Raw genomic sequence first — 22,395 nt, forward strand, 5'->3', positions numbered from 1 at the left:
AATAAATAAATAAATAACAGTGTAGTAAAACCACAATAAATAAACTAAATAAAAAATATATCAAATATATCAAATAAATAAATAAATAAATAAATAAATAAATAACAGTGTAGTAAAACCACTGTAAAAAAAAACATAATAAAAAAAATTAAAAAATAAACTATTTTCTTTTAAAACATAATTTTATTTACGAAAAAACATTTTTTACAGGGTAGTATAGTACAGTGTAGTAAAGCCATACTAAATAAATAAATAAATAAATAAATAAATAACTGTATAGTAAAACCACAATAAATAAACTAAATAAAAATACTGAATAAATAAATAAATGGATAAATATCAGTGTAGTAAAACCATCATAAATAAAAAAATAAGCTATTTTTTTTAAACATATAATAATTTTATTTACAACTTAGAAAAAGCATTTTTGCAGGGTTGTATAGACCAGTGTAGTAAATGTAAAATAAAATAAAATAAATAAATAACAGGGTAGTAAAACCACCATAAAACCACAATAAATAATAAATAATAACAGTGCAGTAAACCACAGTAAATAAAATGTAAATGAATAAATAAATAAACAAATAAATAAATAAAATTGGGATTTTAGTAATTTTATTTTTCAAATATGCATATATTTAAGTAAACCACAACAGTATAAAACAACTTAAAAATAATAAAAAATAATATAATTAATTATATAATAAATAATACATTATACATTTATATATTATAAATATATAATAAAAAATATAAAAATAATACTAAAACAACACCACACCATTGTGAATGAATGAATGAATGAATGAATGAATGACATCAAAATTAAAACATCTGGACAAACTATGGTAATGGGAGGAAATATGTTTAACTGCCATAAATTTAATGTCACAATGCAAAAAACAAACAAAAAAGCCCTGCATTTCTTTATATTTTATTTATTATTTATTTTTCTCCCATATGATTTTAACTGAAGTTTACAATAAATTACAGACACATCATCAATCATAGCTTTACAGATACTGAAATGGTCGCACTTGTCCCCAAAATCTTTTTTCACACCCTTCATGCCGGCTGGCTGGTAAAGGACGGCCTCAGCATGTGGCGTCCCGTCCTCCCTGATGCTATCTGCACATTTGGCACTGCTTCCCACCGATTGCTAACAGGACTCTAATCAGTCCTGACACGCACAAACTGTTCAGGGCATCAAAATCACATTTCCAAATAACCATATGCAAAGCCATAGCGCTGTCAGGTACTGATGAGCGTTCGCTAGTGGCACAACGCCCACATGCAGTTTCTGTTCGTCACACCGCAGGACAAGTAGTAGAGGACACAGACACGATACCAAGTTCTGATGTAATTAGAGGAGCTTACAGAAGCCTGAGAGGCCATAGTTCCCCAGTTATCTGTAAAAATCACACCCAACCACCCAGTGTTGTCACGAAACCCAAATTTTGACTTCGATATGATACCTGACTAAAACATCACGATACTACAAATGAACCGATACTACGAAAAAAACATAAAACAACAGGAAAAGAAACTGAATAACAGATGATCCAAATGAAGATCAGTTATTTTATCTATTAAAACAAAGCATTTTATCCCCCCTTTAAAATAAATAAATAATAATAATCACATGCCAGTACCACTACACAGGATTACGGTGAACAACTACCGAGCCTACAGGTATGTAGAGATCTTTGCTATATTGGTAAATCAGCTTAAAGGATAAAGCCAAATCTTATTTGATGATATAGCAATTTTATTTCACAATAACAATTTATATCATGACATGATATGTCATTTTTTGTTATTTTATCTTTGTTATTAAAAATGATTTTTTTCCTAAATTTAATTTTAATTTAGTCTTTTTTTAATGGTTACATTTAAAAAATGTTTACCAAAAGCATGTCTAATTCATTGAAATAACGAAACTTGCAGAATTTAACAGCGATTTATTAAAGTTTAACAAAAATGACATGTTTTTAAGGCCCTATGAAATATGTTGTATTATTTTTCTCAAATTCAGTTTGGTTTGTGAATCTCTATTTTCCATTAATTTTCTGGATTCTATTTTAATCGTTTCATTACATTTTAATAATCAAAAGCATGTCTAATGAATTTATAAAGAATGATGAGATTTGACAAATAATTAATTTATTATAGGCTATTTTTTTTTTTCAGAAATATATTTTTTTCTGGTAAATATTCCTTAAACATTGTTTTAATAATATTCTTATTATTTTTTCTCGAAAGAAACGGTAAAATGCTCATGAAGTGACTCTCAGATCAGTTCTAGAGATTACGTTCATGTGCTCATGTACTCATATATTGAGGCGGCAGAGGCTAAAACACAGCGAGCGTCACGCGTAAGTGTGTAGTAAACGAAATTGCATGTCTGCGCCAATCACTAACACAGAAACACATTATTAGATCATTTTCCAAGGCTGTATGATATATTAAACCCATTTAAAAACCATATTAAAGCATAATGCTATTGTGAATTCACAAAAGCTACGATTAAATTAAATAAATATATGCGGGTTTAATATATGCACGTTAATTATTTACATGCGTGTAGTTTACATTTACATGTGTGAAGCGTCTCAACTTCCATCTCTGCATGCTGTTGTGAGTTTGGATGTGGATCATTTCACAAGATCTGTAAGGTAAATCATTTATAAACCTACACAAACACAGGAGAATACATCAATATCTTTCCCAATATGCTAACAGTTCATCACGATTTTAAAATAAAAGTTTAAACCCTCTGTCTTCACACGTTTTGATGTCCACATATTCAAGAAATTACAGTGGCTGTAGCATTTCTGTCATTAAAAAGTGGCCAAATATTAAAGATTAAGCTGGCGTTTTAATTAAATGTTGTTTAGTCAATAATAAACAAGGAATTAGATTGCACAGTAAAGTGTAAAAACAATCATCATTTGTTATAATGTTATAATATTGTTAGAATTATTAATACTCACTGCTTTTAATACCTCATTGCTATTATGTATGGATTTTAAGTCATGTTAAAGGCTATTGTTTACTTAGGTCTATATTTATTACTACAAAAAAACCCCAATAATAATTATCTAATTACTCAATTAATCGCCAGAATAATTGACCGATTACTCAATTACCAAAATAATCGTTAGTGACAGTCCTAAATATGAAATAAAGTATTTTAAGTTATACCAAAAATGACATATATAATCAAAATCTTACTGGCTCTCTCTCTCTTTATATATGCAACATGAAGTACATTAAACATCATATTATGTTTCCCAAAGTGAGGTTTGTGAAAAACTTCAGGGGATTTGTGAGTTGATGAAAAGCCAATACTAAAATGTTAATAAATAAATAAAAATAATTAACATTTTTATTAACATTTACTAAAAATATATATTTTGTTACCTGCACACCAATGTAAACATAAATGTAAAATAGAAGAAAAAAGAAGCTAAAATCAAGTAACTGTGTGAAAAGTATGTAATCATGTAATCAATACAAAAGTAACTGTAATCTGATAATAAGAATATAACCTATCACACACACACACAAAACAATGTTTTTTTTTAAAATGTTTTAAATCAAGGATGCATTTATTTGATTAAAATGACATGAAAAACATTAAGCTTGTAAAATATTATTACAATTTAATTATTGGTAACACTTTATTTTAAGGGTCCAAAATAATGCATAGTTAAGCATTAATTAACGGTTAATTTGTTCACAGTTAAGCATTAGTTCAGCACAAACACACTAGTAATTAATGATTAATTTAACATTTTAAGGTTCCAAATGATGTATTAGTTTAGTATGAATAAACTAGTAATTCACGATTAACTTGTTTACAATTATGCATCAGATAAGCATGAACACATACATAAATAATGATTAACTGAACATATAGTAAGGGCATAATAGCCATTATTTACAAAGTATTAAACATTTAAAGACACATAAATAAGCAAAAATAAATAACAAAAATAAGCTAGTAATTAATAAATAACTGAATGTACAGTAAATACATATTAGCCATTATTTACAACTTAATAAGCCATTATTATTATTATTATTATTATGGAGTGATCTAAATATATTTCTGTGATTTACCATCTATTAAGTTAACCAAATAATAAGCTAGTAATTATGTTTATTTACTGCTGGTTTGCAATTATAAATGGCTAAAATAGTGTAATAAAGACTATTATTTTATGTATCAGGTTCTACAGTTCTGTTAAAGTTATATCCACATTAATTATGGCACTTATTAAGTGATTTTCAAGCTTATTTACCAGAATAAGCCAATAATTAAGGCTAAACTGCCATTAATACAGTACTAATAAAGCCAATTTGACCCCCTATTCTAAAGTGAAAGTTATATCCACATTAATTATGGCACTTATTAAGTGATATTCAAGTTTATTTACCAGAATAAGCCAATAATTAAGGCTAAACTGCCATTAATACAGTACTAATAAAGCCAATTTGACCCCCTATTCTAAAGTGAAAGTTATATCCACATTAATTATGGCACTTATTAAGTGATATTCAAGTTTATTTACCAGAATAAGCCAATAATTAAGGCTAAACTGCCATTAATACAGTACTAATAAAGCCAATTTGACCCCCTATTCTAAAGTGAAAGTTATATCCACATTAATTATGGCACTTATTAAGTGATATTCAAGTTTATTTACCAGAATAAGCCAATAATTAAGGCTAAACTGCCATTAATACAGTACTAATAAAGCCAATTTGACCCCCTATTCTAAAGTGAAAGTTATATCCACATTAATTATGGCACTTATTAAGTGATTTTCAAGTTTATTTACCAGAATAATCCATTAATTCAGCCTGGGGCCAGTTGCATAAACTTAGCCTCTATGTTAAGACAGCGTCTTAAGTACTAGTCTGATAAACTAGCAGTTAACCAAAGAGTAATCAGTCTTATTTTTTGGATCCAGCTTGGACTAATCTACATTTTTCTGTAACTGAATATAAAACATTAGGACCAGACATAAAGAAAAATTTGGCTGACTTACTTTTTAAGACTGGTCTAACCCCTTTATGCAACCGGCCCCTGGTCTCACTGTTTATACGTAGGTATTTATACGTAACGTTAACGTTTAGGGACATAACGTACATTTTTGAACTTTGTATTGATGCTAAAACATACAATTTAGACGTATTTCAACGTTTAAAACGTACAGATAGCTACGTATTTTTTTGTTAAAAAACGTAAAATATTTACGTATCTTTTATTTCATTAACATAAAACGTAACTGACCAAAACATGCAGGGAAATTGCCATTTATTAAGAATTTTGAATAAAAATATTTTTTATAGTCGCTAATCCCACTACTACCCCTAAACCTAATGTTAACCATAACTCTCTCTGTACAGTTATAAAGAAAACAAAACATGACAGTGCAATCACAATCATTGATTTATTACAAAAATATCAACAGCCGTACCAAAAAGTAATCCAAATGACGATGCATTTGGAGTCGCAGTCCTCTCTGGCAGAATGCAGTAGGTTTGTTTGAGGTGCTGGGCAGATTTTAAAATGATAATCGCTGAAAATAATATCCAGATTATTGTCTTGATCCACTCCGTGAATGCGCCCGCATAATAATGTGGATATAACTTTCACTTTAGAATAGGGGGTCAAATTGGCTTTATTAGTACTGTATAAATGGCAGTTTAGTCTTAATTATTGGCTTATTCTGGTAAATAAACTTGAATATCACTTAATATTTGCCATAATTAATGTGGATATAACTTTCACTTTAGAATAGGGGGTCAAATTGGCTTTATTAGTACCGTATTAATGGCAATTTAGCCTTAATTATTGGCTTATTCTGGTAAATGAACTTGAATATCACTTAATAAGTGCCATAATTATTGTGGACATAACTTTAACATTAGAACTGTAGAACCTGATGCATCAAATAGTCTTTATTACACTATTTTAGCCATTTATAATTGCAAACCAGCAGTAATTAAACATAATTACTAGTTTATTATTTGGTTAACTTAATAGATGGTAAATCACAGAAATATATTTACATCACTACAAAAAATATAAAAATAATAATAGCTTATTAAGTTGAAAATAATGGCTAACATGTATTTACTGTACATTCAGTTATTTATTAATTACTAGCTTATTTTTGTTATTTATTTTTGCTTACTTATGTGTTTTTAAACGTTTAATAATTTGTAAATAATGGCTAATATGCCCTTACTATACGTTGAGTTAATCATTATTTATGTATGTGTTCATGCTTATCTGATGCATAATTGTGAACAAGTTAATTATGAATTACTAGTTTATTCATACTTAACTAATACATCATTTGGGAACCTTAAAATGTTAAATTAATCATTAATTGCTAGTGTGTTTGTGCTTAACTAATGCTTAACTGTGAACAAATTAACCGTTAATTAATGCTTAACTAATGCATTATTCTGGACCCTTAAAATAAAGTGTTACCTAATTATTATTACAATCTGGATTACATAATTACATTCTAAAAATTAAGTACTAATAATTACATTATATGACATTTTAAAATGCTCATGATCAGATTACATATATTCACACAGGAAATTACTCAAAATGTACTGATTTTACCTAATTGTGTTTTTCTACTTTACATTTCTGTATATTTTACTCTTACAAAGGCATGACAGTAAACAAATAAAAGATTTTAGTAAGTTTTTATTATTTTTATGCATTTATTATTATTATTATTATTTTTAAATAAGTATTAGCTTTTCATCAATCCACGAACCCCCTGAAGTTTTTTTCACAGACCCCAATTTGAGCTTCAAAGATCTCTACACAATCCAAGACAAGTAATTAGGGTCTTATGTAGTGAAAAAAAAAAAAAAAAAAAAAATATAAAAAGTATGTACTTTGTATGCATTGTGTAATCACAGTGAAAAGGTCAAAAACTTCATCTTATTTTCTTCTCCAACTTCAAAATTGTCCACCATCATTGTTTTACCTTTTTTGTAAAGGGCGTTTGATTTTCTTTGCACGTTTGCTTTGTAAACACTGGGTCGGAAAATGCACCTACGTCATGTGTGACCTTTCCAACGTGATTATATAATGCACCAAGTCAAGCTAGTGCAATATGAGCATTTGTGGTTAAAAAGTATATAAATTACATTTTTTTTTTAGAAAATGACCAATCATTTTGCTACATAAGACCCTTATTCCTCGGCTGGAATCGTGTTGAGCCTTTTGAAGCTGCACTGAAACTGCAATTTGGACCTTTAACCCACTGATCCCCTTTGAAGCCCACTATATGGAGAAAAATCCTAGACTGATTTCTTTAAAAACCTTCATTTATTTTCAACTGAAGAAATAAAGGCATGAACATTTTGGATAAGGTTGAGTACCGAAAATCAATTCCAATTCCAGAATCAGACACTTAAGGTCAGGAATCGGATACTTCTTGTGAAATTAAAATTTAGATTCTGCCTATCAATTCCTATACGCGGTTCTGTTCATCTGTGAGGACCCCTAGTGATCTGCCAGGACCTTGCTCACTAATCTAAGTGCACAGCGCTCCAAAGTATGGCTCCACTTGTGATTAGAAGTTGAAAAAGCAAAGTAGCCTATAATATTTGTGATAAGCTAAACATGTTGCAGCATACGATCAAACCAGTGTGATTTGAACATTCAAATCTGCGTTCGTGCTGCCGCTGACCTAAACAGAGCCACTGTCATGTATATGAATGGAAGGGTTTCACAGTCTTTTCAACCACACAGTTCATTATTTCTGTGTTACAAACATTCAAATAATCATAGAAGTACTGGGATAAAAGTTCATAGTCTGGATATAAACTCTGATATGTACGGTAGAGATCAAAATAGAGTAAATCATCCTTTTGAAAGTTAATTTGACATTTCAAATAATGTTAAAGATTTATCGATTATGTCGTTATGCCAGTAAATGGCGAAAGGGGGCTGTTAATAATGTATTTGTCTTTGATCATTCATTCAAAAACACTGATTCATCCAGTAATGAACCAAGTAAATCTTGAGTGAATCGCTGAATCATTTACCTACAAATTAGGTCTACATTTGCTTTTGTTTAGTTGTCTAATATTTTTTTTTTATTCAGAAAGAGAACCACAACTTCCATTTAAAAAAACAACAACAACCAAATATATCCAGAATCACACAGCTTTAGAAGCATTGATAATATTGTAACGATACCCAACCTAATCTTGGATGACATGGGGGTAAGAAAATTATCAGGAAATTTTTATTCTGGAAGTGAGCAAATCCTTTAATATATCTCACGTTGTTTATAACTAAGAAAGGATATATGTAAATCAGGTCAGGTAATCTAAAGGTAATCAAAAAAGTAATCCAATTAGATTACCTAAATGTGTAATGTCTAATAGATTACAGGTCACACTCTATTTTAAGGACAGATTTTTACTATTAACAATGACCTTTGCCTCAATAAACTCCCACTTTGATGCTTATTGATAGTTAATAAGGTCATTGTCAGGTAGTTGCAGATTAAGGCATTAATATGTGATTTATAAGTACTAATAAACAGGCAATATGCTAGTGATATACATGCTATAGTTAATACTGAGAACTGGTCCTTAAAATATGTTAAAAGTGTTACCAGATTATGTTACACACACAAACACATGAATACACATTTTTAATTCAGAAGGTGTTGTGCTGTATCCTCTACAATTATTTTTATTTCCACTGACTGAACGACAGAAACTAGCTGGCGTCTCACTTTGCCCCCAGTGCGTTTACAGCGCACAGTCATAAATCAGCTGGAGAGAATCAATAGAAATAAATAAGAAAGTGGCCCACAGGGACGAACAATAACCCCCACCTACCAATTTTACGGGTTACTACGTTTTCCAGCTTTATAGCTTCGATACGTCGTAAATAAAGGCTGGTTACCAAAAATATGTATTTACAAAAATACCTAAATGGTGTCTGTCAAATGAAAGAAATTACAACCATTTGCACATTTCCTTTTCAAGGACATTGTGTTGAATATTCCAGTAACCCTCAGGTACTAAAATACTAAAAATGTTTTGTTTATGTTAAGATACTTAAAAAGAAGTATATATGTTTCTGTTTTGAATGTCTGGAATATATTCTAGATGTTTTAAGTGGAACAGTTTGGTCTCTAGACATGTGCTTCACAGAGATGCTGTAATCTTCTGCAGTATCTAAATAGCTTGCACCTCACGCTGCGCTCGACCATAGAAATGCACAGACGGCAAAGTGAAAGCACCTTCCCTTGAAAAGTGCGGAGCTCGACTGAACATGAACCTCAGTGAATCCGCAAGAGGAGACGATGCAGGCATGCAGAAAAATCCTCTGTCAATCACGAGTTAGGTTAATTAAAGGGATAGATACCCAAAAATGAACATTTTGTCATCATTTACTAACTCCTGTGTTGTTCCAAACATGAATGAATACAAAAGAAGAAAATTTTAAAAATGTTAACGAGTTTCCGGTTCCTTTGACTTCAGTAGTATTGGCTACCAGCAATTGTTTGGTTACCAACATTCTTCAAAAGATTTTCTTTTGTGCTTAACAGAAGAAAGAAACTTATACAGGTTTGGAACAACTGGAGAATGAGTAAATGATGACAGTTTTTAATTTTGAGTGAAACTCCCTTTAACAGACCTGGTTATTTTTGAAGCATTTCAGCCAAGTAAAGTTAGTGTAAGTATAAAAGCTGTGATGTTGATTCTAATTACACTTGAACATTTTTAATAACTTTGTATTTTAAATAACTTCTAATACCAATTATAGCAAGTTACAAACAACACAAATATCAAGTATATTTACACTTGTACATGCCCTAGAAAAGTTGGGTTTTGGACAATATTGGCATGAATCCATTTTATTTAGTGATAATTTTGCACTGATAAGGGACAACACAAACTACGAAAACATATTTTATTACATAAACAGTTTATACACAGAAAAAACTTACATTTTCGATTCATCAAAATATCCACCATTAGCAGCTATTACAGCTCTGCATAATCTGGGCCTAAATTCATTATATTCTAAACTTAATTGGCAATCAGTTGTTGAAGCTATTAAGGTGTGCTGACCCAAAAATCTTTTAAAAACCTGGGCCAAGTTTAAACCAGTAACCAGGCATCACAGCTGGCAAAGGGGCATGTCTGACTTTGACATGTATATATTGCCATTATTACGTAATCAAAATGAAAATTATTATTGCTGGTCTTCAATGATAATATCAAGTTACTTTAATGTATTTGCACTAAAAAATGATAAGGATTTATGCTGATATCATCCAAAACCACACTTTGCCAGGGGTGTTTCCAAACTTTTGGAGGGCAGTGTATATATTTATTTAAATACCATGCATACTTTTAATTAAAAACATTTAGAATTTGTAAAACTGTCCCACAGTTTTTTGAACAGTAAGTTTTTTAATGTTTTTTTAAAGAAGTCTCTTCTGCTCATCAAGCCTGCATTTATTTGATCCAAAGTACAGAAAAAACAGTAAAATTCTGAAATAATTTTACTATTTTAAATAACTGTTTTCCATTTGAATACATTTTTAAATGTAATTTATTCCTGTGATTTTCAAAGCCAAATTTTAGCATCATTACTCCAGATCTTTCAAAAAAACCCATTTATTATTATTATTATTATATTGAATACAGCTGAGTAGATTTTTTTCAGGTTTATTTGATGAATAGAAAGTTCAGAAGAACAGCATTTATCTAAAATAGAAATCTTTTAAAACATTATAAATGTCTTTATCATCACTTTTGTTCAATTTAGCAAGGATGCTTTTTATTTCAGATAAATGGTGATCACTGGATCTTTCTCTTCATCAAATAATCCTGAAAAAAAGGCTTTTTTAACATCTTTTGTTAATTACTAGTACATTTTTATTAACAAAAAAATTAAAATATATGTTAAATTGTTTCCTAAAGTGTGTGCAACCGTTATCATGTGATTTTCCCTAATTACAAAAATGTAACATTCTTTAAATTATCTAAATCATTTCTCACATGCAGACAAACAATACAATTATTTCTTTTTTACATTTTGACAACTCATGTTCAACCCTGTTACCAACATTATTTCTAAGAATAAAAAAAAATAAACCAACTTTTTTTTTTTTCTAATTTATTGGAATTAAAAGATAACTGGTAACTAAATCAGCATTTTGTCGGAAAAAGCTAAACCCTTGTGAGTAGCAGCTTATGCTGGATCCATGCTGGATCACGCCAAGTCCATTGTGGTGAACACAAACTATAAAAATATGACAAAAAATAGTGATTTTTCATTACTATAGTTGAAAATTGCATAAGATGAACATTACTATTAATACAGAGGTGTTATTTTGTACTTGTATATGGATGGATGTCTCCAGGACATCCATCTAAAGTTTCTCTTTTCTATAGAGTTTCTTTAGGACAGATTTGAGTTATGAGCTTCTGTGACCTTATAAGACAATAAAATGCTGTTTCAGTATGGGATGCACTAAAGTCATCATAACACGTCCCATGATGGGCTTCTGTACACACTAAACACACTGCAATTCACTGATCAGATTTCATCTTTACAACAGCTCTGAACTCACTAGCAGTTTTGAGGCCTACAAATCGGTGATATAGGCGAGAGAGTTATTTACTACAAAGTCTACATGCAGGCCTTGAAATAAGGTAGTAAAATTGCATATGGGGTACAAAAGGGGTGTCAAGTGATATCCTTGTAACATCTGTTAGACCTCACGGCCAGATGCTGCAACCAGCATTCATCCGGCGAGCCATCAGTTTGTGTTAGTCAGCAGGACGTTTTGTCACCAGCTGTGAGATTCCCATGTCAAAACCAAGTGTTTTGCATAGGTCAGCCTTGATATAATAATGTCTGAAAAATTGACTTCATTCTTCTGCCACAGTCATATCGTAGAGACTCGTGTGACATTGAACCGTATTTCGAGGTTAAATAAGAACGCAACTATGGTGTATTATGAACCAGATGATGGTGAAAATAAAGTGTGTCAGCATATTGTGGGCCCAGAAAAGATTCACTTGGACCAAACCCAAGATGCAAAGCAAGTTATTTTGAAGAATATTTTGATCAGAACAGATGTCTGGTGTTGTAAGTCACGGTGTTTGCATGACCCCTTTTTCTGCAGAGCCATTAAAGACTATACATTAAAGCGCTGAGAAATTAAAGCATATGGTACAGCGCACAAACACGGCAGATTTTGTGTCCCATTACTTGTTTTTAAAGCATTAGTGGCATAACTCCCATGTATTTTGTTGTGTTATGACCTATTAGTTGTGTTATATAAAATTATTGTGTAATATAAAACTCTCCACTGTATAAATTAAGGTTAGTTAACAATGTCATAATTTTTACCTAATTTTATTGAAATTATATTAATTTCACTGCCTTAAAATATATTTTAATCCTTTAAATCAACCAATTTTAAATAAAAATATTTAGAACTTGTAAAACTGTCCCAGACTGTATGCAACATAATTTACTGTGGGGAAAATATCTCTTTTTAAACATCTATTCTTAATTTATTATCATTGTGTCTTACAGTGTGTGCAACCCTGTTACCATGTGATTGTCCCCGAACTACAAAAAAGTAACATTCTCTGAATTACATTATCCAAGTAGTAACATGATCTAAATCATTTCTCACATGCAGACAAATGTTTTTTACACAAATTTTGACAAATCGTGTTCAACCCTGTGACCAACATTATCTCTAAGAAAAAATGATCAACAACAAATCAATTATCAATTGCTATAATTTAAAAATGATACATTTTTGATACATTTTTTTAAAAGTTAAATTGTGTCCTACAGTGTGTGCAACCCTGTTACCATGTGGTTGTCCCCAATTACAAAAATGTAACATTATTTAAAGTAGTAACATGCACACACAGACAAATGTTTTTTTTGTACATTTTGACACAAATAGTGTTCAACCCTATTATCAACATTATTTATTAATAAAAAAAACCCACAAATGATAAATTATAAATTTTTATAATTTAGAAATTATAATTTTTTAATTTAAAAAATGTAAAAAAAATTAAATGTTCAATTGTAACATTCTTTAAATTACAATATCCAAGTAGTAACATGATATAAATAATTTCTCACACGCAGGCAACTTATCTTTTTTTTACATTTTGACACAAATCGTGTTCAACCCTGTCACCAACATTATTTGTAAGAAAAAAATTATCAGCAACAAATGATCAATTATCCATTTTTATCATTTATCTTTAAATTACATTATCCAAGCAGTAACATGATATAAATCATTTCTTACACGCAGACAACAGTTTTTTGTCTTTTTTTATACAAACTGTGTTCAACCCTGTTACTAACATTATTAACATTATCATAAAAAATGATCAACAACAAATCAATTATCAATTCTTATAATTTAAAAATGATCATGTTAAATTGTGTCCTATGGTGTGTGCAACCCTGTTACCACATGATTGTCCCCCAATTACAAAAATGTAACATTCTTTAAATTACAGTTACAATTTTGTCCCAAATAGCTTGTGTCTTTTGAGTAACAGGTTAATTTAGGATATTCGGTAACAGGGTTGAAAAAAGGGCAAATGTCATTTAAAATGAATGAAATATACAACAGCTCAGGTAATACTGAGTATGCCCTCCTGATTTAGAGAATCTACATTTTTTGAAAAGGAAGCATTTCATTTTACTTACTATTTGTTGAAAAAAAAATGTTTAAGTGTTTTGTACCCTGTTTATGGAAAGTGCTATATTACTGCATCTGAAGATCATGAGCTATATGAATATGACAAATGAGCAGATTAACTGTGTAATTGTTATATGGTGAAATCAAAAACAGTGACTGTTAGTTAAATTGGATGGTACTATAGTCTTCAAGGAGAACAAGCAAAGAGGACTGTGTTGTAAATGTTGAATGTCACAACGAGAAAATGATCAGCTTTTGCACAAAACAACAAGACAGACCTCATTAGACAGAACAGCGGAGGCTAAATGTTAGCTGACCTGTTTCAAGCACAAAGGCGTCCTCAGGGTGTGTCAGAGTGCATGTAAGCATGCGTGTGTGAAAACATGAGCACATGAGTATGCATGCACGTGTGCACAATCACTCACACATACACACATACACCTATGTAGTGAATAGAAAGACACATGCAAACAATAACAGGACCAGATAATGATCTAAACACTGTCAGAAAATACTGAAGCACGTCTGTGGAACAACCTCAGTTACTTCACTGCAGCTATCATAAATATATATGGGCCGAATTTGGTTACATTATTTGTGTCACATCATCCTCTGATGCGAATTCAAAAAGCAAGGGTTATAAAAGAGCAACCTTGACATATCTGACAAAAAACTGACACAAAAATAAATTCAACAAAGCAGCACCTGCAAGGGTGGCCAAGTTTTAAAAAATCTGTTATTTCTTAGTCATGCATCAGTCATTCGCATCTCACCAGTAAGACAAACATACTTTAATGCTTAAAGGCACTTCAGGGCCATATCAGCAAGGTAAATTATTAATTAATCTTAATTAACAAAAATATATATATTTTTAAATATCTATTTCTAATTATTAATTAACTTTAATTATCAAAATGTTAAACTGTGTCAAAAATGTTAAACTGTATCTACAGTGAGTGTGCAACCCTGTTACCACATGAAAAAAATGTGTAAACAACAAATGTCCAAGTTGATCTGTATCCTTTCTAACATAAAGACAAATAATATAATTCTATTTTTATATTCTGACACATATCGTGTTCAACCCTGTTACCAACATTATTTCATAAAAAATATCAACCAAAGATGGGAATTCTAAGATCAGTAGTAACTTAAAAATCAGCATGTTTACCCAAATATCTAGACCCTATTGAGTAACAGCTTATTTTAGGATAAAATATAAACACCCATTCAGGTGTAGTTTCTATATTTTACATTAAAAATTATTAATCAGGGCCATATCAGCAAGGCAAATTATTAATTAATTATAATCTAATTATTAACGAACCTTAATTAAAAACATCTGTAAATGTTAAACTGTGTCTACAGTGTGTGTGCAACCCTGTTGATCCAAGTTGATCTATATCATTTTTGACACAAATAATATAATTCTATTCTATTTCTATAGATTTTGAAACAAATCTTCCTCAACCCTGTTACCAATATTTTGTAACAACAACAACAACAAAAAAATTTTTCTATATATTTATATTTTTATATTTTTCTTTAATTTATGGGAATCCTAAGATCATCAGTAACTTAAAAATAAAAAACTAGACACAACCTTTGAAAAAACAGTTTATTTTAGGTATACCATGTCAACATTGTTACCCATTCAGGTGTAGTTTCTGTATTTTATATTAAAAAAAATCTATCAGGGCCATATGAGCAAGACAAATTATTAATTAATCTTATTTAACAAATAAATCTATTTTTTAAATATCTATATCTATATATAACCTTAATTAATAAATACATTTGAAAATGTTAAACCGTGTCTACAGTGTGTGCAACCCTGTTACCACATGACTTGTAACAATGAAAACGTCCAAGTTGTTCTGGTTTATTTTTAACACAAGGACAAGTAATATTGTGTTCAACCCTGTTACCAACATTATTTCCAAAAAAAAAATAAATAAAAATAAAAAAATAAAAAATATTTTTTCTTTAATATATGAAAACTCTAAGATCATCAGTAACTAAAAATCAGCATTTTCTCCCAAATAACTAGACTCTCTTGAGTAACAGCTTATTTTAGGATACAACATCAACACTGTTACCCATTTAAGTGTAGTTTCTATATTTTATATGAGAAATTATAAATCAGGGTCATATCAGCGAGGCAAATTATTAATTAATCTTAATTAACCAAAAAAAAATATTTTTAAATATCTATCTCCAAATATTAACCTTAATTAAAAACATGGAAAAGTTAAACTGTGTCTTCAGTGTGTGCAACCCTGTTACCACATGACTTTCCCTAAATGTAACAAAATAAAAATGTCCAAGTTGATCTGAATCCTTTCTAACACAAAGACAAATAATATAAATTTATATTTTAAAACAAATCATGTTCAACCCTGTTACCAACATTATTTCTAATTAAAAAAATGAAGATCAACTAAATATTTTTTCTTTAATATACTGGAATTCTAAGATCATCAATAACTAAAAACTAAAATAAAATCAGGAGACCCTCTTGAGTAACAGCTTATCTGAAAAAAATATTTTTTTCTTGACCATAAAATAAAGTCATCAAAATATAGTAATATGCTTTATATATTTTTAAAAATAAAAAGTAAGTCTACAGGACTTTGTGGGATGTTTGTGAAGTTATTTTAACAAAAGTGGCAAGTGTTGCATTAGCCAAAATGTTTAGGGACCTAAACTGTACTTTTGTTGGGTTTAGCTCATATATGCTAGTTTTTAGAGCTCAGTGTTAAAAATAATAATAATAATAAAAAAAACACTACATCCGGACAAGCAACATCAAGTAGCAAATTCTGCTGTGAAAAAGCTGCTATTACTAAAACTGCTAATTACTAATGCTATTTAAAATACTAAATTACTAATGCTAATTACTAAAATACTAATGCTATTTAAAAATAACTCATTTGAATAGTCTCTCATTCCAACTTTGCTGAAACAAAAAATATGTCAAAACAGTAAAGAAAATGGCATTCACCATGCAGATTAAAAAAAAGTTTTCTGTAACGATGCTCCTGAACAATCAGCTGTGAAATAAACATCTTTAGATCCTGGCGATCTTGACTTTCCACGCTTTAATCATTTGTATATCTATTTCTCACTACACAAGATCAGCAATACATGCTGCATGTGTAAATAATATTCATATGGTGGTTTTGGTTTGATTTAATATAAGGAGTTTTGCGGTAATCTTGCAATCTATCCTGTGGTGTGTAATTGAGTCGAATGTATCATGTTATTCTCTGCTGCTTACTCCCGTGTCTCAGACTCGCTCTGAATGCACAGTACACAAGCGCAGCTCTGATGAACAAAGACGGCAGCTGAAGTAATCCACTCTGCATTCACTACCAACCTCCCAAACCTCCCTCTCCTCCTCTCCCTGGACACCGAAACCACTGCCATCAGAATACAGGAGCTTCCTGTGAGGGCCACACACCGAGCACTTCTTCATAATACAATATACAAACTGACACCAGTGCTAGTATTGGATGTACTTCAGAGATGATTCTTGATTAATATTCCTTCACTATATTTAATTTGACACAAACGGAAACAAGGCTGTGAGGGATAGAAGTACAGTCCATTCAATCAATGTTATCTCATTCTTAGGTATTTATATGTAGAGTGTATTTTAAGCACACTTGTATACATTTTAAGACATTTGCATAAACGTGTCAAAATCATGAACATTAAAGGATTTGGAAGCATTTGTACATCCGGTTTATGTTTTATGTTATGTAAGTGCTGTGATACTTATTGTAAAGGGTTTATGTTTTAAGCACTTTTATGCATAGTAAACGGATTTATGCTTTATATGCTGTCAACAGGTTGATACTGTACGTTTGGCAATATCATAAACATAATACACAATAAACATCGAAGGATTTGTAAACTGTTTTTTGTAAAGTTAAAAGGGTTTATGTTTTAAGCACTGTTGACACACTGCTATTACATCTTTATCAGAAAAATTCACATCAAAGGGTTTGTAAAAGCTACTGCATGTTTATCAACAACATCCAAATTAAAGGATTTGTAAACATTTGTATGTTTATTAAGTTGTACATAAACTAAAGGGTTTATGTTTTAGACATGATAAGATGTTTACCAACAGCAAATGATTTGTAAACATTTGCGCATCTTTAAAATTGCACATGAAAGGTTTTACATCTCAGACGCAACATCAACAACTTAAAATAGTTTGTAAATATTTGTACATCTCTAAAGTTATACATACACAAAAGTGTTTATGTTTTAGGCAGTGTTGGTATGATGCTATTGTGTATTTATCAACTAAACCAGCATCAAAGGATTGTAAACATGTATTTCTGTAAAGTTGTACAGGCATAAAAGAGTTTACGTTTTAGACACTGTCAATGCAATGCCACTGAGTTTGTAAATGAGATATTGATTTAACACAACAGTTAAATAAACAATAAGTTATTATTAAATGACTTACATTGTCTGACAATAACACTATTGCCTGATTTTGCTTTATTTTGTTGTCAACAATAGTTTGAAACAAGTCACAACTGAGCCACTGCACATCTCCATCAAACACAGCAGTGTTTCATTCATGAATGATCGTGCATTTTTAAACGAATCTAGTGAGTCAATGACTCAATTTCCCATTCATAAAGACAGTCACTTGCTTTATTCCTGAATGAATCAGCCGTTCGAACGAATCAAATGAATGAATGATTCAGTAATTAAATCAGTGACTTTCCGCCACCTACTGGCAGTTTTAGCTTCATTTTTAAAGTATCTTTTCAGTTATTTCAATCATTTTAATATTTCTATATTCAAAATCTTATATTTAAAACATTAATCTCCACATGAGTTATGAATTTTAATGTACTCATGCCACCTCTGAGTCTCATTAAACATATGAAAATACACCTACAAGCCACTTTCGTGTTTTTCTGTGCTTCATTTAATTGGTAACTTATTCTACTTGTTTTTACTCTGTTGTTTAAATGAGAAATTTTAAAAAGCTTATAAAATATAGGAAAAATTGGCATAAAAGATGACTCACTTTTACTCAAGTTAGAAAAATGATTACAAAGGTAAAAACAAAATTCCCTTGTAAATCATTTTAAGTAGTAAAATATCAACCTCGTAATGTAAAGGCAAATTTTTTAACTGATTGATTACAAGGTGCTCCTTAAAAGAAAAGCAAGCATAGAGCCCTGTGTATGACTGTAAAGTTCTACGTACATAAAAGTGTTTATGTTTTAGGTGCTGTTGATATGATGCGATTGTATAGCCGCTTTTTCACTATCGGGCCGAAGGGTTTTTAGAAAGGTCAGGTTTCCACCTGAGCCTGGTACGGCACGGCATGATTACAAACCGTTCTCAGCCCGGAATTCTCGGCATGGTTAGACAACCGTGCTGATAGAATGTGTGTGCTAAGCGGAAGCACGCTATTTGATCAAACAGCCAAGTAAACAGCTACGCTTCGTTCATAGCTCATGCATTAATACTGTCACTAAATGTAGTATTTTTAGAAAGGCTTTTTACCTTCTGTGTCTGTCTCCGCTAGCATGCATATCCCCTCAGCATTTGTTGGTACGTTATACCTGTCGTCGCCTTCTGTTTATTTTATTTTTTGCGCCACGAGTTGTGTCCTTTTTTTTCTGTTATATCAGATAAAAAAAGGAGTCCCAAAAAACAGAAATATCTGATCATCGTCCATATCGCTGTTTACATTACAGTTGCGTTATGAAGGCAACGACTGACGCATTTGTATTTACATTCCAAAGAGTTCCGTTATCAGCACCACAGTGGAAAATGAAACCATATCCGTGCTGACTGGCCCGAATCGGCGCGGAACGGAACGGTTAAGCAAAGAGAACGGTTCGGCCCGATAGTGGAAAAGCGGCTACTGTTATTCAGCATCCAAGGATCTGTAAGCATATGTATTTCTGTAAAGTTTTACACACATAAAAGGGTTTATTAGGGCACTATGAAATCCATTTTATTTTTCCAAAATTCCGTTTTACTTTTTTCCAAATTCTTTTTTTTCCATTGTAATTTTTCTAGATTCTGTTTTAATTTTCTAGAATCTCTTTTAATAGTTAAATTAAAAATATGAATTAAAAAAACTTAATTAATTGAAATAATGAAATGTACACAATTTAACAGCAATTTATTAAAAGTTTAACAAAAATTACACTTTTAAGGCTCTATGAAATACATTTTACATTATATGTTTCTCAAATTCAGTTTTCCAACAATTTTCTAGATTCCATTTTAATGGTTAATAATTTATTTTTCAGAAATACTGTTGTGTATTATGTTGTGTAGTGGTAAATAAATTCTGGTAAAAACATTTTTTCTGGTAAATATTCCTTAAAAATAATGTTTTAATAATAATTTTATTGGTAGCAGTAGTACTATAATTATATTATGTAATATATTTCTGTCACAGTTTCTTCAAGTTAAACCAAACTTTTATTTTGACAGGTTGCTGTGAAGACTTTTAAGTGTCTGTTTGTAAATGATGTGACCTTCATGAAGTGACTCACAGAGCATTTCTAGAGATTATGTATTCATCTACTCAAATATTGGGGTGGCAGAGGCTGAAAACTGTGTGTGTAGTAAACAAACCACATGTCTGCGCCATTCATTCACACAGAGACACGCAGAACATGCAGGATTCACATTTTTAATAGTATTTTTGCAGCTTAATATTCACAGACACTATTCCATATCACGTTTTGATTTAAGTGAAATGACCTACTTTTGATTTAATTATCCCAAATTCCGTGACATTCCATGTTTTTCAGTAAATTCCATTTTTATGACTGGATTCTGAGATTTTACAAGTTTTAGAAGTTTACATTTCGACAGGTTGCTATTATATTTGCTATTATTTCAGCGCCTACACAAATGTACAAAAATGTACATATGCATTTTGCATACAAATACCTACGAATACAAATGAGATTTCCCTTGTTCACTATACTGGACTGTAAGTCCATGTTTGAAGTCCACAATGAACTTAACATTTAAGAGACTTAGTGATCAACACCAGCCACATGACAATGCACTATACTGAATAGATAGTACATCTATACCTCACAGACTCATTTTCGCTTGCACCAAATTAAATTGGGTAAGGTGGCCTGATTCTGTGTGAGAATGTAATGCAGAAGTAACGTCATGAAGACTTCACCCAAGAAGGCCAAGTCAGCATCTGTGCTGCTGATCCTGGAACAGTTGTGTGCTGGAAGGATGTGGAAAGGGCAGATAGGATCTCGCATTCTCCACATGAATCTGAGGACACGCTGAGCGCCTGACTGCAGAACAGTGTGTGGCTATAAATTACGATATCACACTCCTCCTGCTGCAGAGCACACACATGGATCTCGATCGAGAAGCACTGCGACTCCAGCTGCTGACGATGACAAGTGAATTAAGAACGGTATAGGCTGGATTGACCTTGTCAAGAAAGATGTCTTAATGTCTATCTGTAGGTGATGTCATTTTTTATTGTTAAAATCTTAATTCAGTCATATCTTGCATCCTGACCAGCCCAAAAATGCAATGGTAACTAATCATTGGTGAGATTCTGGGGGGCGGGGCTATCAGTGACCAATGACAGATGGGGGTCTGTTAGGGAAACCTGTTTCTGTCCCGTTTAATAACGTTAATGGCTCAAAAATCATCTAACAATCATTGTATGTTTACGTTCATGATAAATAAGCTAATAAAAATTAAAAGACATTTACACTGCCATTTAAAAGTTTGGGGTCAAAAATACTTTTACTACTTTTATTTAGCAAGAATGCATTAAATTGATCAAAAGTTACAGATTTTAAATAAATGCTGTCTTTCTATTCATCAAAAAATCCTTAAAAAAATGTATCATGGCTTTCCTAAAAATATTAAGCAACATATCTGTTTTCGACAGCAAATCATGTGACATTGAAGACTGTAGTAATGATGCTGAAAATTTAACTTTGCATCACAGAAATAAATTACATTTTAAAATATATTACAATACAGAAAAGTTATCTCAAATTGTAATAATATTTCATAGTTTTTACTGTATTTTTGATAAAAAATAAATGCCACGGTGAGCATAAGAAAACAAAACACTTTTTCAAAGTCTTACGGACCACAAAGTTTTTATTTTAATATTTACGATTATGATATACACTGCTGTTCAAAAGTTTGGGATTAGTACGATTTTTTAATGTTTTTTAAAGAAGGCTTCATTTATTTGATTAAAAATGCAGAAAAAAAACAGTAATATTGTGAAATATTATTGACATTTAAAATAATCATTTTCTATTTTAATATTCTTTAAAATATAATTTATTTCTGTGATGCAAGCTGATTTTTTAGCATCAATGTTGGAAACAGTTGTGATGCTTTTTTTCAGGATACTCTGATGAATTAAAAAGTTAAAAGAACAGTATTTATTTTAAACACATCTTTTTTGTAACAATATACACTACTTTTCAAAAAATTGGGGTCAGCAAATTATTTTTTCTTTCTTTTTTTAAAGAAATTTATACTTTTATTAAGCAAGGATGTATTAAATTGATACAAAGCGAAAGTAAAGACTTATATACTGTTAGATTTCTATTGT

At 30.6% G+C, this 22,395-nt stretch overlaps 1 protein-coding gene across 2 annotated transcripts in view; it reads right to left on the reverse strand.

The window, feature by feature from the left end:
* Positions 1-22,395, reverse strand: part of tmem266 (transmembrane protein 266) — a 95,382-nt gene that overhangs the window by 65,554 nt on the left and 7,433 nt on the right. The window lies entirely within an intron of this gene.

The sequence above is a fragment of the Labeo rohita genome, chromosome 25, assembly GCF_022985175.1.
Source record: "Labeo rohita strain BAU-BD-2019 chromosome 25, IGBB_LRoh.1.0, whole genome shotgun sequence".
Classification (NCBI taxonomy): Eukaryota; Metazoa; Chordata; class Actinopteri; order Cypriniformes; family Cyprinidae; genus Labeo; species Labeo rohita.